This window comes from Arachis hypogaea, chromosome 18, assembly GCF_003086295.3.
Source record: "Arachis hypogaea cultivar Tifrunner chromosome 18, arahy.Tifrunner.gnm2.J5K5, whole genome shotgun sequence".
NCBI classification, from domain to species: Eukaryota; Viridiplantae; Streptophyta; class Magnoliopsida; order Fabales; family Fabaceae; genus Arachis; species Arachis hypogaea.
In genome coordinates, this window is record NC_092053.1 from 31,283,699 (window position 1) to 31,295,627 (window position 11,929).

Consider the following 11,929-nt stretch of genomic DNA (forward strand, 5'->3'; position numbering starts at 1 on the left):
TTTTTAAAGCTTAGGAAACATGTTTTTCACAACATGACATAATAAGGAAGGGAAAGTAAAACCATGCAATTAATGTGAATAAGTAGGTGAAGAGTTGAATAAATCACTCTAATTAAGCACAAAAGAACTCATGAAATATGGGTTTATCAACCTTCCCACACTTAAACACTAGCATGTCCTCATGCTAAATCCAAGGTAAATAATTAAGGTTAAAGTGATGGAATGTTATGAAATGCAACCTATGCTAAATGCATCTACATAATGAGTCATGCAATTCTAATTCATCCACTCATATATAAAGCTTACATGTAGCTAAGTTGATTCCCATTCTCAAGGAGTTATGTATATATATATAGCCAACCCTTAAATAATAAAGCATTTTAGCAAATGAGATGGGAAAGAAAACATTGTACAAACTTGCAAAACAATTAGTAAATTTTGAGCACAGATATATGTTGATGAGTTATTGAACCCTCACTGGATTTTGTGTTTACTCTCTAGTCACTCAGTGTTTATTGGGTTTATTCACTCTATTTTTCTTTTTATTCTTACTTTCTATAACTTTGCTTTTCATTTAACCAGTCAACAATTACAGAATATAGTCATACCAAAAAGTTATGAGGTCTTAATTAAGGTTGTAATGGGGCCAAGGTAAAGGTAAGGATTTATGTTTAGATTTAAGTGAGCTAATAAGCGAATCCCTAATTAGACTAAGATCTCACCTAACATACATATCTAGTAAAATAAAATTTCTTTACCTAATTTCCCATAATTTCCCACTTATTGTTACATGCTCATGTTTCACTTTTTTATTTTTATTCCATGTGCATTGTTTTCATCGGGGAATTTCTTTTTGTATTCCCTTTTATTTAGATGCTGAAAAATAATTTTTTTTTTTTGCACATGATAATTGAATCACTTAGATTTTCTCATGAGTATGCTTCCCAAATTTTATTTTTTAGTCCCTTTTACTTCTCTACCCTTTTGTTTCTATTACCCATGTTCCCAAAAGGTTTTCCACATTTAACTCTATTTATAATTTTCTATCTTAAGCTAACCAAGGATTCACTTGGGATTTTCTTTTGTTTTTCTGCTTAAGGCTAGTAATTTGGCTAAATAGAATAAAGGGGTTTTAAAAGGCTCAAGGGGGCTAACAAGGGTGATGTAAAAGGTAGGCTAATTTGGGGTGAGTGAGCTAAAATCAAATGATGGCCTCAATCACTCTCTTGGTATGTATCTATTCTATATTCTATAATTGGACATATAAATTAAAGCAAAGGAAAGAACATCAGAATAAAAAGAAATGTAACACACAGAAATGAAATTATGGTTTGAATGAAACCATACAATTTAAGCTCAAGACTCACAGGCTGTGTTTTTTCTAACTCAAGCATCATATATCATTCATATATTGTATGCAGGTTTGGTTAAAAATTCCCATTATTCCTTTGAAAAAAAAATATTTTAGGATAGCTTTTAAAGTTTTAATGTTCCTCCTTGATGAAATGTTGTCAACTAACATGTAATGCTATATATACAAGGTGAGGGTTGTTTTGATTCTGTTAAAGTTTCTAGTTTACTCCCTTTATATTTTTCTATTTAAACTATACTATCTTATGCTAAAAAGAGTAAACTATACTAATTAATCCACTAATAAATCAGAATTGCAAACTAAACTAAATAACTAACATGAACTAAATGACTAAAATATGAACAAAAAAAATGCAAAATGCAGAAAATAGAGTAAAATACACAAGTAGCAATGTATAAGTACTCAGAAAATAACAATAAAAGAAAAAGAGAAAAATACAGAAAAAAATATCCAAAATAAAAGAAAAAGTATGTAGTAGTTCACCAAAATAAACGTCAGAGATGGCGACCTCCCTACACTTAAAAGGAAGCATCGTCCCCGATGCTCAATCAAGCCGGGTGTGAAGGAGTGTCATCACTAGTAGGGATGGTAGCTGGGGTCTCTGTGGCGGTGGTGGGCTGAGAGTTTGGCTGCTGTAGAGGGGAGACTGACTGGATCGGGATCTCCGGATCTGCAGCCAGACTCTCAGCCCACCACCGCCACAGAGACCCCAGCTACCATCCCTACCAGTGATGACACTCCTTCACACCCGGCTTGATTGAGCATCGGGGACGATGCTTCCTTTTTAAGTGTGGGGAGGTCGCCATCTCTGGCGTTTATTTTGGTGAACTACTACATACTTTTTCTTTTATTTTAGATATTTTTTTCTGTATTTTTCTCTTTTTCTTTTATTGTTATTTTCTGAGTACTTATACATTGCTACTTGTGTATTTTACTCTATTTTTTGCATTTTGCATTTTTTTTTAACTGAAAAATACAAGATGCAGTGATGGACATGAATGCTATGCATGATTCCAGGTTTAATAAATTAAAATGAAAAAGAAAAAATGAAAGCAATTAACAGGAAATAAGTTGAAAAAGAGGCGACCATACCATGGTGGGTTGTCTCCCACCTAGCACTTTTAGTTAAAGTCCTTAAGTTGGACATTGGAAGAGTATCCTGTTATGGTGGCTTGTGTTTAAATTCGTCCAAAAATCTCCACCAGTGCTTGGAATTCCAATAGCCTCCGGGGTCCCAAACTAGGCATGTAAAGCTTCTGAGCAGCTTCAAACAAATTTTCAGGCTCCTGGGGTAACAAATGTCAGAATAAACCTCAGGATTCCAAGCCTTGCGTTTAAATCCGCCTCCGTCTTGGTCTACATGTCTCCATCCGGGCGGCTTAAAAGGTAGAATCTCACTGTGGTGACCAAACGTTCTCTGTGATCCATGCAATTGAGCATGATGCCAATCCGTGTACTTCAAGGTGAAGCGTGGAACCTTATTGAACCTAGTGCACCAGCTCTGAATACGAGCCATTTCCCTCTTACTCTTAAAGCCGCAGAGAGCTCTAAGTTGGCCATCTGTTTCAAGCAAACCATATTCAAGTGAATAAGTAAAATTATAAGTTAAGGATTGTACCCACTTGAAGCTTGTATTGGGTGGTAATAGCCTTGGGATAGGTGTTTTTGGTGGTTCTGCAAGTTCCGTTTCCTTGTGCTCTTCTGTGAATTCTTCCACTTCCTTGCAAAGATCTTCAATTGTATCTGTATCCTGGTCAAAGTCTTCTATGTCTTCCTCATCACTCGAGTCATAGATTGGAGGTTGAGAGAAATCTACCTCCGCATCATCTTCGTATTCACTTGGGGAAGATTCTTCGATCTCAGAGAATTCACTTGCGGACGCAAGTTCATCACTAGGAGAACTAGACTTGTGACTATCATCATCAAGGAAATTTGCTTCTTGGATTATTCCGTCTGATTCTTCGTAAACGACTTGCCTTGGAGATTGTACGGTATCCTCCTTAGCATCAACTGTGGCATCTTGGACGGAGTTTTCCTCAATTCTGGATTTTCAAGGAAGTTCAGCATCGCCTAGATCTTCGACCAACTCTTCTTCTTGAACAATGACAGCTTCTTCCACTTGTTCTAGTACGAATTCATTCTCTGTCTTGTTCATTGGAGTCTCTAGTATTTCTTTCATGCTACGCTCTTCATCGGGCTGTCCACATGGGGCTGTGGTTGATCCTTGTATATTTGAGCGCCTAGTGGCCCATTGAATTAGTGCTTGCTCTAGTTGTTGAATGGTTGTTTGAAATTTAATTACTGTTTCTTTTAGGCGATCCTTTGCTTCGTGGTTTGCCAGACTTGGACATGATACAAAGGAAAGTGGTGATGATTGGGAACGATTGGATTGGTATTGGGGTAAGGGAGGATCATATGATGGCGAATGGTGAAGAGAAGCTTGTGAGTGTGGTGGTTCGAGGTTATGTTGAAAGGATGGTTCATATGCACGGGGTGGGGCTTGTTGGTAGTTACAAGGTTGTCCACCATGTCTTTAAGCTGGGTATACACGGTAGAATGGTCTTTGTCCAGGATATCTCGGAGGGTGTTGTTGCCAAAAGGGTTGATTAGATCCTCTTGGTTCCATCCATCCTTGATTGGTCTGACCTTGATGCACATTCCTGCTGTAACGTCTATTTCCTTTAACAATATTAAAACCAAACTCAAAGCGAGAAGGGTGAGAGTTCATAGTAGCAAATAAGGGTAAAAAGGGAAAATGAAAATAAATAAACAAGCAAAAGAAAAATATTTACAATAACCAATAATAAGGCACACGTTAGCAGTTCCCCGGCAACGGCGCCATTTTGATGAGATGACTTTTGCATGGTCTAGAAAATTGCGGATAAATCCTCGTTGCAAGTATAGTTTCTAAACCTTTAAAAGTCCTTTCATACAAACGTGTTGGGTGTCACAAGTAACAAACCCCTTTAAAAATTGTTAACCGAGTATTCAAACCTCGGGTCGTCTTCTCAAGGAACTGCGAGGAAGTATGTTCTTATTATTGGCTATAAAGGTTGTAATCGGGGTTTAGAAGGTGAGAAGCAAGTAATTTAAATAACGAATGAATTAAATGGCAATTAAGAATAAATAATAACTGTAAGGCGACTTTTAGCAAGGTAGGGAAATTAGAGGTCCAACTTAGTTATCTCTCTCAACAATAATGAAAGTTGAATCTAAACTCCACTTGGTCAACCTTTACCAGGGCAAAGGAAAGTCAAGGGATTAATTAAATTGACTTTCGAATCCTAATTATTTCCTCAGAAAAGGTTGGGATTATTTAAGTTCAGCTCAATTAGCAAGATAACGATTATCAATTATGTTGAGTTTAATAACTGTTGAGTTACTAAATTCTTAACCAGAACCAAAAGGGAAAAAGTAAAATTGCTGGAATGATAAAGAGGTCCTTAGATGGGAAGCAATGGTAACTTAAATCAAAGAGAACAATCATAAACTGAAAATACCTCAATTATCATTAATTCAAATAACAGTCTGTAACATGAGAGAATTCATAAATCAAATTATAATAATCAATTCAAATGTTGGAATAAATAAATAGAAGTAATACTAAACGAACATTAAACCTGGGATCCAGAGTTACTCTTATAACAAGAAGAAATCCTAAATCCTAAAGGAGAGAGAGAAGATCTCCCTCTCAATTAAATCTAAATCATTGAAAGGTAAAAATATGCGAGCTCTCTTTGAATGGGTGCATTACAACACTTTATAACCTCTGGTCTATGCTGTCTGGACTTGGATTTGGGCCAAAAAGGGCCTCTGAACTCGTTAAGAGCGTTTTCTGCAATTTCTGATGCGTGGCCTCTGTCACGCGTCCGCGTGGGTCATGCGGTCGCGTCATTTGGAGCTTTTCCTTGCCACGCGGTCGCGTCAGTCATGCGACCGCGTCATGTGCATTCTGCTTAAGGCGCGTGGTCGCGTCAGTCATGCGGCCGCGTCGCTGCTGATTCATGCTTGGCACGCGATCGCGTCATCCATGCGATCGCGTGGATACCAATTTCTTTAAAGCTCCGTTTTGCTTTCTCCTTCCATTTTAGTATGTTCCTTTTTTCATCCTTTAAGTCATTCTGCCTTAGAAAATCTGAAACTACTCAACACACTAATCACGGCATCGAATGGAAATAAAGGTAATTAAAATAATTAATTTTTAAAGCTTAGGAAACATGTTTTTCACAACATGACATAATAAAGAAGGGAAAGTAAAACCATGAAATTAATGTGAATAAGTAGGTAAAGAGTTGAATAAATCACTCTAATTAAGCACAAAAGAACTCATGAAATATGGGTTTATCAAAGACATTCCCAATGCATATGAGAAAAATAATTATTTTGAGTTAAATGACAACTCTAATAATTAACATGCATGCGTGATTCATACGACTTCATTCTCACTCTCATATATATATATATATATATCTTAATTTCATATAAAATACTAGCATTTAAAAATTAAACTATTATTGGTATTATGCATTTATTTTTGGTATTTGTATCAAATTAGGAAAAAAATAGTATAATTTGGCTCAGTTTAACCGAAAAAAATGAGAAATAAAAATCAAACATGCCTCATAGTTATAAAATCATTAACTTTCCTCTCTTCTATACAACAATTTCTCTACCAATAATAAACACATAATCCGGCCAAGCTAGCTAGCTGCACGAATTCATTAGGTGCTATTTTCTAATTTCACATAGCGGATAATACAAATGCAACTTCTATATTCTGTACCATTTTCTAACATGCATGAAAGCTGCCAAACATGAAATAGGACTAGGTTCACAATATACAGCAAGTGTAATCAATGAGCTTTCACAAAATTAATGATTCAGATACAATAAACTAAATTTCCTGATAATGTAGCCATCTCAGGAACCAAGCAGCAAGGAGAAATTAAAATTGTACAATGACATGTACAGGCTTCAAAGAGATTTAACTATGCAAGCATATAGAAAGTTGTTCCATCAAAGGCATTTGATTGGATCAACATTATCATGTCAAAATTTTACTGAAATATAATGTTAACCTTATCTAGCAGAAACTATGGCCAAGTAGTAGAGTTGAGCAGCAGCCAATTTTGTATATTGCTTATAACGCTTTAATAGTATCATAGTTTACATCAGTCTCAAACCCTTCTTATTATTTTTCAATTTCCTTACTACGGAAAGATCAATTCTAATCCTCACAAAGGCTAAAGAGGAATAGTACAATAATAGTAAATCAAGATCATCATATACATATATAATAAGAAAGTTGTAAGAAAAATAACCTTGTTTGGAGTGTGCTCTAGAAGCCTCTCTGCTGAAAATAAACCAGATTTTCTGATATATAGCAAATATAATGAATGAGCTTTCACAAAATCAGTGATTCAGATACAATAAACAAAATTTCCTGAGAATGCAGCCATCTCAGAAACTAAGCAGCAAGGAGAATTCTTAATTGTACAATGACATGTATATGCTTCAAAGAGATCGAACTAAGGAAGCTGTAACACCCTACCATACAGAGTCTTATGCTTAAGTCATAATTCCGAGATGGCAAGGTATTACGACCTCTAGAATAAAAATTTAGTACATATAGTAGTATGAGTGATTGATTATAACTAGGAGCCTTTGTAGAAAAAGGGGTAAACAAAAACCATAACTCGAAAGCGCAACACTCTGATCGATAACGTACCGAGCAAAGGATAAGTCAATGCGAGATTATATATATACAAAGGAGTGTCAAAAACAGGAATATCAAGACTCAAAATCCGGTTGCGAAGATAACCGGTCCGAGCATAACAATATATACATATAATGAAATAAGGAAACCCCAAAGGAAACCCAAAGGGACACAAATACAGAAACCTATTCTCCAAAATCTCCTGTAAGAGGAGTCATCACAGTTTGTATTATGTAATGGAGATAAAAGTATCTAAGCAAAACATATAAACCAAAACAGAGTCCCGAGAATAAAGGATCTTCGCTAATCCAGAAGTCTCCAGCATGCCTCAGCAAGAAACCTCACGTCCTGCATCTGAAAATCACAAAATCTGCATGGGTGAGAACCAGAGGTCCCCAGCATGGTAACAGCTTCCACATATATAATACATAATAATAGAGGAAAGCCGAAAGCAATCCTAGAACTTCCTCCAGATAATATCAAAGCTTATAAACAAGCTAAACCATAAGTGGCAACTGACTAAAGATCCTTCAGTTTAAATAATACTTCCCTGTCCAATTCCTTCAGACCTCCCAACCACCAGCAGGAGTATAATATAGCAAACACTGTTATATCAGACAATAGATTTACAAATAGGAACAGATAAGGCATTTAGACAATTAGCAAGTAATATGCAGTCAAATATGCAATCTCAAACAATTCATGTAGTATGCATATGATGAATGCCTGTCCCTAGTGGCTGATGATATCATCTGTCGGTTATAGAGCCAACCTGACAAGTCCTGGTAGCTAACCATTGGACTGTCCCTCTGTCGTGTCTCCCCAACTCGAGTCATACTCAATATAAATTGATCACAATCATGATCCATATCCATCACCGTCACTGGTGAATATTTATGGGGGTGAGCTCATCCGAGGCTTTCACAGTGCCCAGCCACCCTGATGACATAGGGTCAACAGAGCTTCGAGTCTCAACCTGGAGCATGTGGTAGCTAGCCACTGCTTCCTCCCAGGGAAACCCTCATCTCCGATAGTGGAAGTGCAAACATTCACAATTCATTCAACAGCATATATGCATTTATACTTAGCCATAATCATGGCTCCGCCGTAACACGGCAATAATCCAGCCATCCGGCTCACGGTTAAATCCATAACCAGCCAATTCACTAACAATTGCGGCCCTTCGGCCCATGGCATAACAAGCACTTCCACCGCCATCCTCCGCATCTCACATAATCATCTTTGATCCTCATTGATCATTCATTTTTCCCTTGCTTCACTCGTAAGTTACCACATTCACTAGCTCCTTGTCTCATTGCTAGGCATATCATAATGATTTAAGACATAAGTGGTGAGATCGGAGGCTTAGAAGTATGAAATTTGGCTTTTAAAACTCAAAAATCAACTTTGGGATGAAAACAGGGCCACGCGTACGCGCACTCCACGCGCACACGTGGATGGCCACAAAGCTCATCGGCGCGCAAACGTCATACACGCGGACGTGTGGGTTGAAAAATAGCCAAACAACGCGCAAGCGTCAGCCACGCGTACGCGTGGGTGCTCTTGCGCCCCAGGCACAAAACTGGCACAACTCTCTAGAAAATGGCTGGGCATTTGGTGCAGCGCATCGACGCGGTCGCGCACACCACACGCAAGCGTGGATGGTGTTTTCTTGAAGAACGGTGCATACGCGCCAAGTGCGCCTACGCCGGGGGGTCATTCTGCTAAAAATTTTCTAGGTTAAAAGCTGCAGAATTCACAGATTCAACCCCCAATCTTCCAACGGACATAACTTTCTCATTTTAAATCGTTTTCCGCCCATTCTTTCAACGGAATGAACATCCCGGATCCAATTTCATTTCTAAATAAGTTTGGTACAAAACGGGAATTCGTAGTCCAAGTTATGTCTTGTCAAAATATGCCCAAAAATCATGTTTTCATACAAAACCACAAGGTGCCATTTTCAAAACAAGCCATTTTCAACTCTCTTCAAAATCAACCAAAACATGCCAATTTCAACCCTTTGTGAAATCAATCAAAATGTACTAAAATCAACATCAAGCCATCCTCAACTCACTCATTGACACTTTACCAAAATTTCCAACGTCACCATCCAACCATTTTAACACTTCTCAATCAAATGGCTAAAGGACAAACACAATATCATGTCATACATCCTTCCTCATCCCAATTTCCAATAATACCATTTCCAATCAACCATCATTATACATAATCAACATTATACTCACCATCAACATGGTACCACCCAATCAATTCAACCTCAATCATCCATCAAGCATATATCACAACATGCATTTCTCATATATCACACAATCAAGGCATCAATATTCATAATCACATATATGAACACATCATATATCTCAACCATTCAACAACATCAACAATTCAATGACTATCTTAGGGCCTCTAGCCTAAGTATTTCCTACCACATTACATATTAGATACGGGAAACCGAGACCATACCTTAGCCGATTTCCCAAGCTCAACCGGAGCACTTCCAAACCACTTGTCCACAAGCTCTCAAGGTATCAACACCTCCAAGAACAGATTTTAACACACAAAACCCTCTCCCAAGCTTTCCAAAATCACCAATCAAGCTCCAATATTCACATATACAAAACCTAAGCCACAATCATCATATGCATACACAACATCTCAATACCCAAACATCATAGAACAACAATTTATACTAGGGTTGAGAATCTTACCACACCCAAGGTCCAAGGAGACAAGATCAGATTAACCTTCTCCTTCAAGAGGGTTGGGTCCTATAACATCAAAGAGCCCACAATCTCAACATTTTTACTCATGAAACTCGAAATCAAAGCTGGAAATTCGAAAAGGCAAACGTGGCTTACCTCAAGATTGATTGTATGGGTTTTGTAGAGCTCTCCGCGGTGAACGCATGGCCGCAAACGGTGCGGCAATCGGAGCTCTAGATCAAAAGTTATGGTGGTTTGAAGATCAAATGAGAGAAAGAAGTTGAGAGAGAGTTCTTCCCTTCCTTTCCACCATTTCAGCATGTTTGAGTGATAAGTGAGGAAAGAGAGTGCTGAAATGAGTGTTTTAGGGTTTAGTTATGTTGGGCCAAGGGCTCATTTTGGGTCCGGTTGGCCCGGTTTGGCCCGTTCGGTCCAATCTTGGTCCGATTTCTATAAAATTGGTACCGAAATTCTCGTCTCAAACTCCTCTATCACATTTAGCCATAAAAATAACATTTTTGGCTTTCTAGAATAAATTCTCATTTATGGGTTAATTAGCCGTTAATTAACCGGATCTTACATTCTACCCACCTAATTGGGAATTTTGCCCACAAAATTCAAATTCAATTACCTGAGAATAAGTGCGGATAGTCCGTTCGCATCTCCGACTCAACTTCCCAAGTGTGTTCCTCAACACCGCCTCGACTCCAAGCCACTTTGACTAATGAAACCTCTTTTCCACGCAACCGTTTGATACTAGTATCATCAATTCTGACTGGAGCCACCGGAAGCGTCAAATCTTCTTTTAATTGAACCGATTCAGGTTCTAACACATGGCTAGTATCAGGAGTGTACTTCCGAAGCTGCGACACGTGAAACACGTCGTGCAGGTTCGAAAGATGAGGTGGTAGAGCCATCCAATATGCCACCCTTCCAATCCTCTCCAGGATCTGAAATGGACCAATGTATCGAGGATTCAACTTCTTCACTTTAATCGCCTTACCTACTCCTGTGGTCGGAGTAACCTTAAGGAAAACATGATCTCTTTCCTCAAATTCCAAGGGCTTTCGCCTCTGATCGGCGTAACTCTTCTGGCGACTCTGCACCATAAGCATCCTATCTCGGATTTTCTTGACTTGTTCAGTGGTCTCAGCTATCATCTCCGGCCCCAACAAGCCTTTCTCTCCAGCTTCATACCAACATAGCGGAGATTGACATTTCCTCCCATACAATGCCTCATACGGAGCCATTCCAATGCTCGCATGGTAACTATTATTGTATGCAAACTCCACTAACGGCATATACCGATCCCAACTCGCCGGTTGGTCCAAAACACAAGCTCTCAACATATCCTCTAGGGTTTGGATCGTCCTCTCGGATTGACCATCTGTTTGAGGATGGTAAGCTGTACTCAAGCTTAATCAGGTTCCAAAAGCTTTCTGAAATGCACCCCAGAACCTCGAAGTGAAACGAGGATCTCTATCAGAGATTATAGTAGCAGGTACACCATGAAGTCTCACAATCTCCTTTATGTATAACCGTGCTAGCTCCTCAAGGGTGTAAGTCATCCGAATGGGCAAAAAGTGAGCTGACTTCGTCAGTTGGTCCACAATCACCCAGATAGCATCGAATCTAGTCCTAGTCCTTGGCAATCCCGACACAAAGTCCATTGCAATACTTTCCCACTTCCATTGCGGAACCTCTAAAGGTTGCGACATCCCGGAAGGTCTTTGATGTTCAATCTTTACCTTTTGACAAGTTAGGCACTTTGAAACATATTCCGCCACATCATTCTTCATCCCCAGCCACCAAAACATCGCCTTTAAATCATGGTACATCTTAGTACTTCCCAGGTGAATGGAGAATCCGCTTTGGTGTGCCTCCTTTAAGATATCTTGCCTCAAAGTGCCAACATCCGGCACAATGATCCTACCCTTGAATCTCCATAACCCATCTTTTTCTTCCGACACTCTCCACTGTTTTCCTTGCTCAATAGCCGGTAACACCTTCCATAACGCTTCATCATTCTCATGGGCCTTTAGGAGTTCGGACTTAAAGTCACTCGAGATTTATAATCGGCTCAAACACAAGGTTCCAGATACTTCTTGAGCAACAATT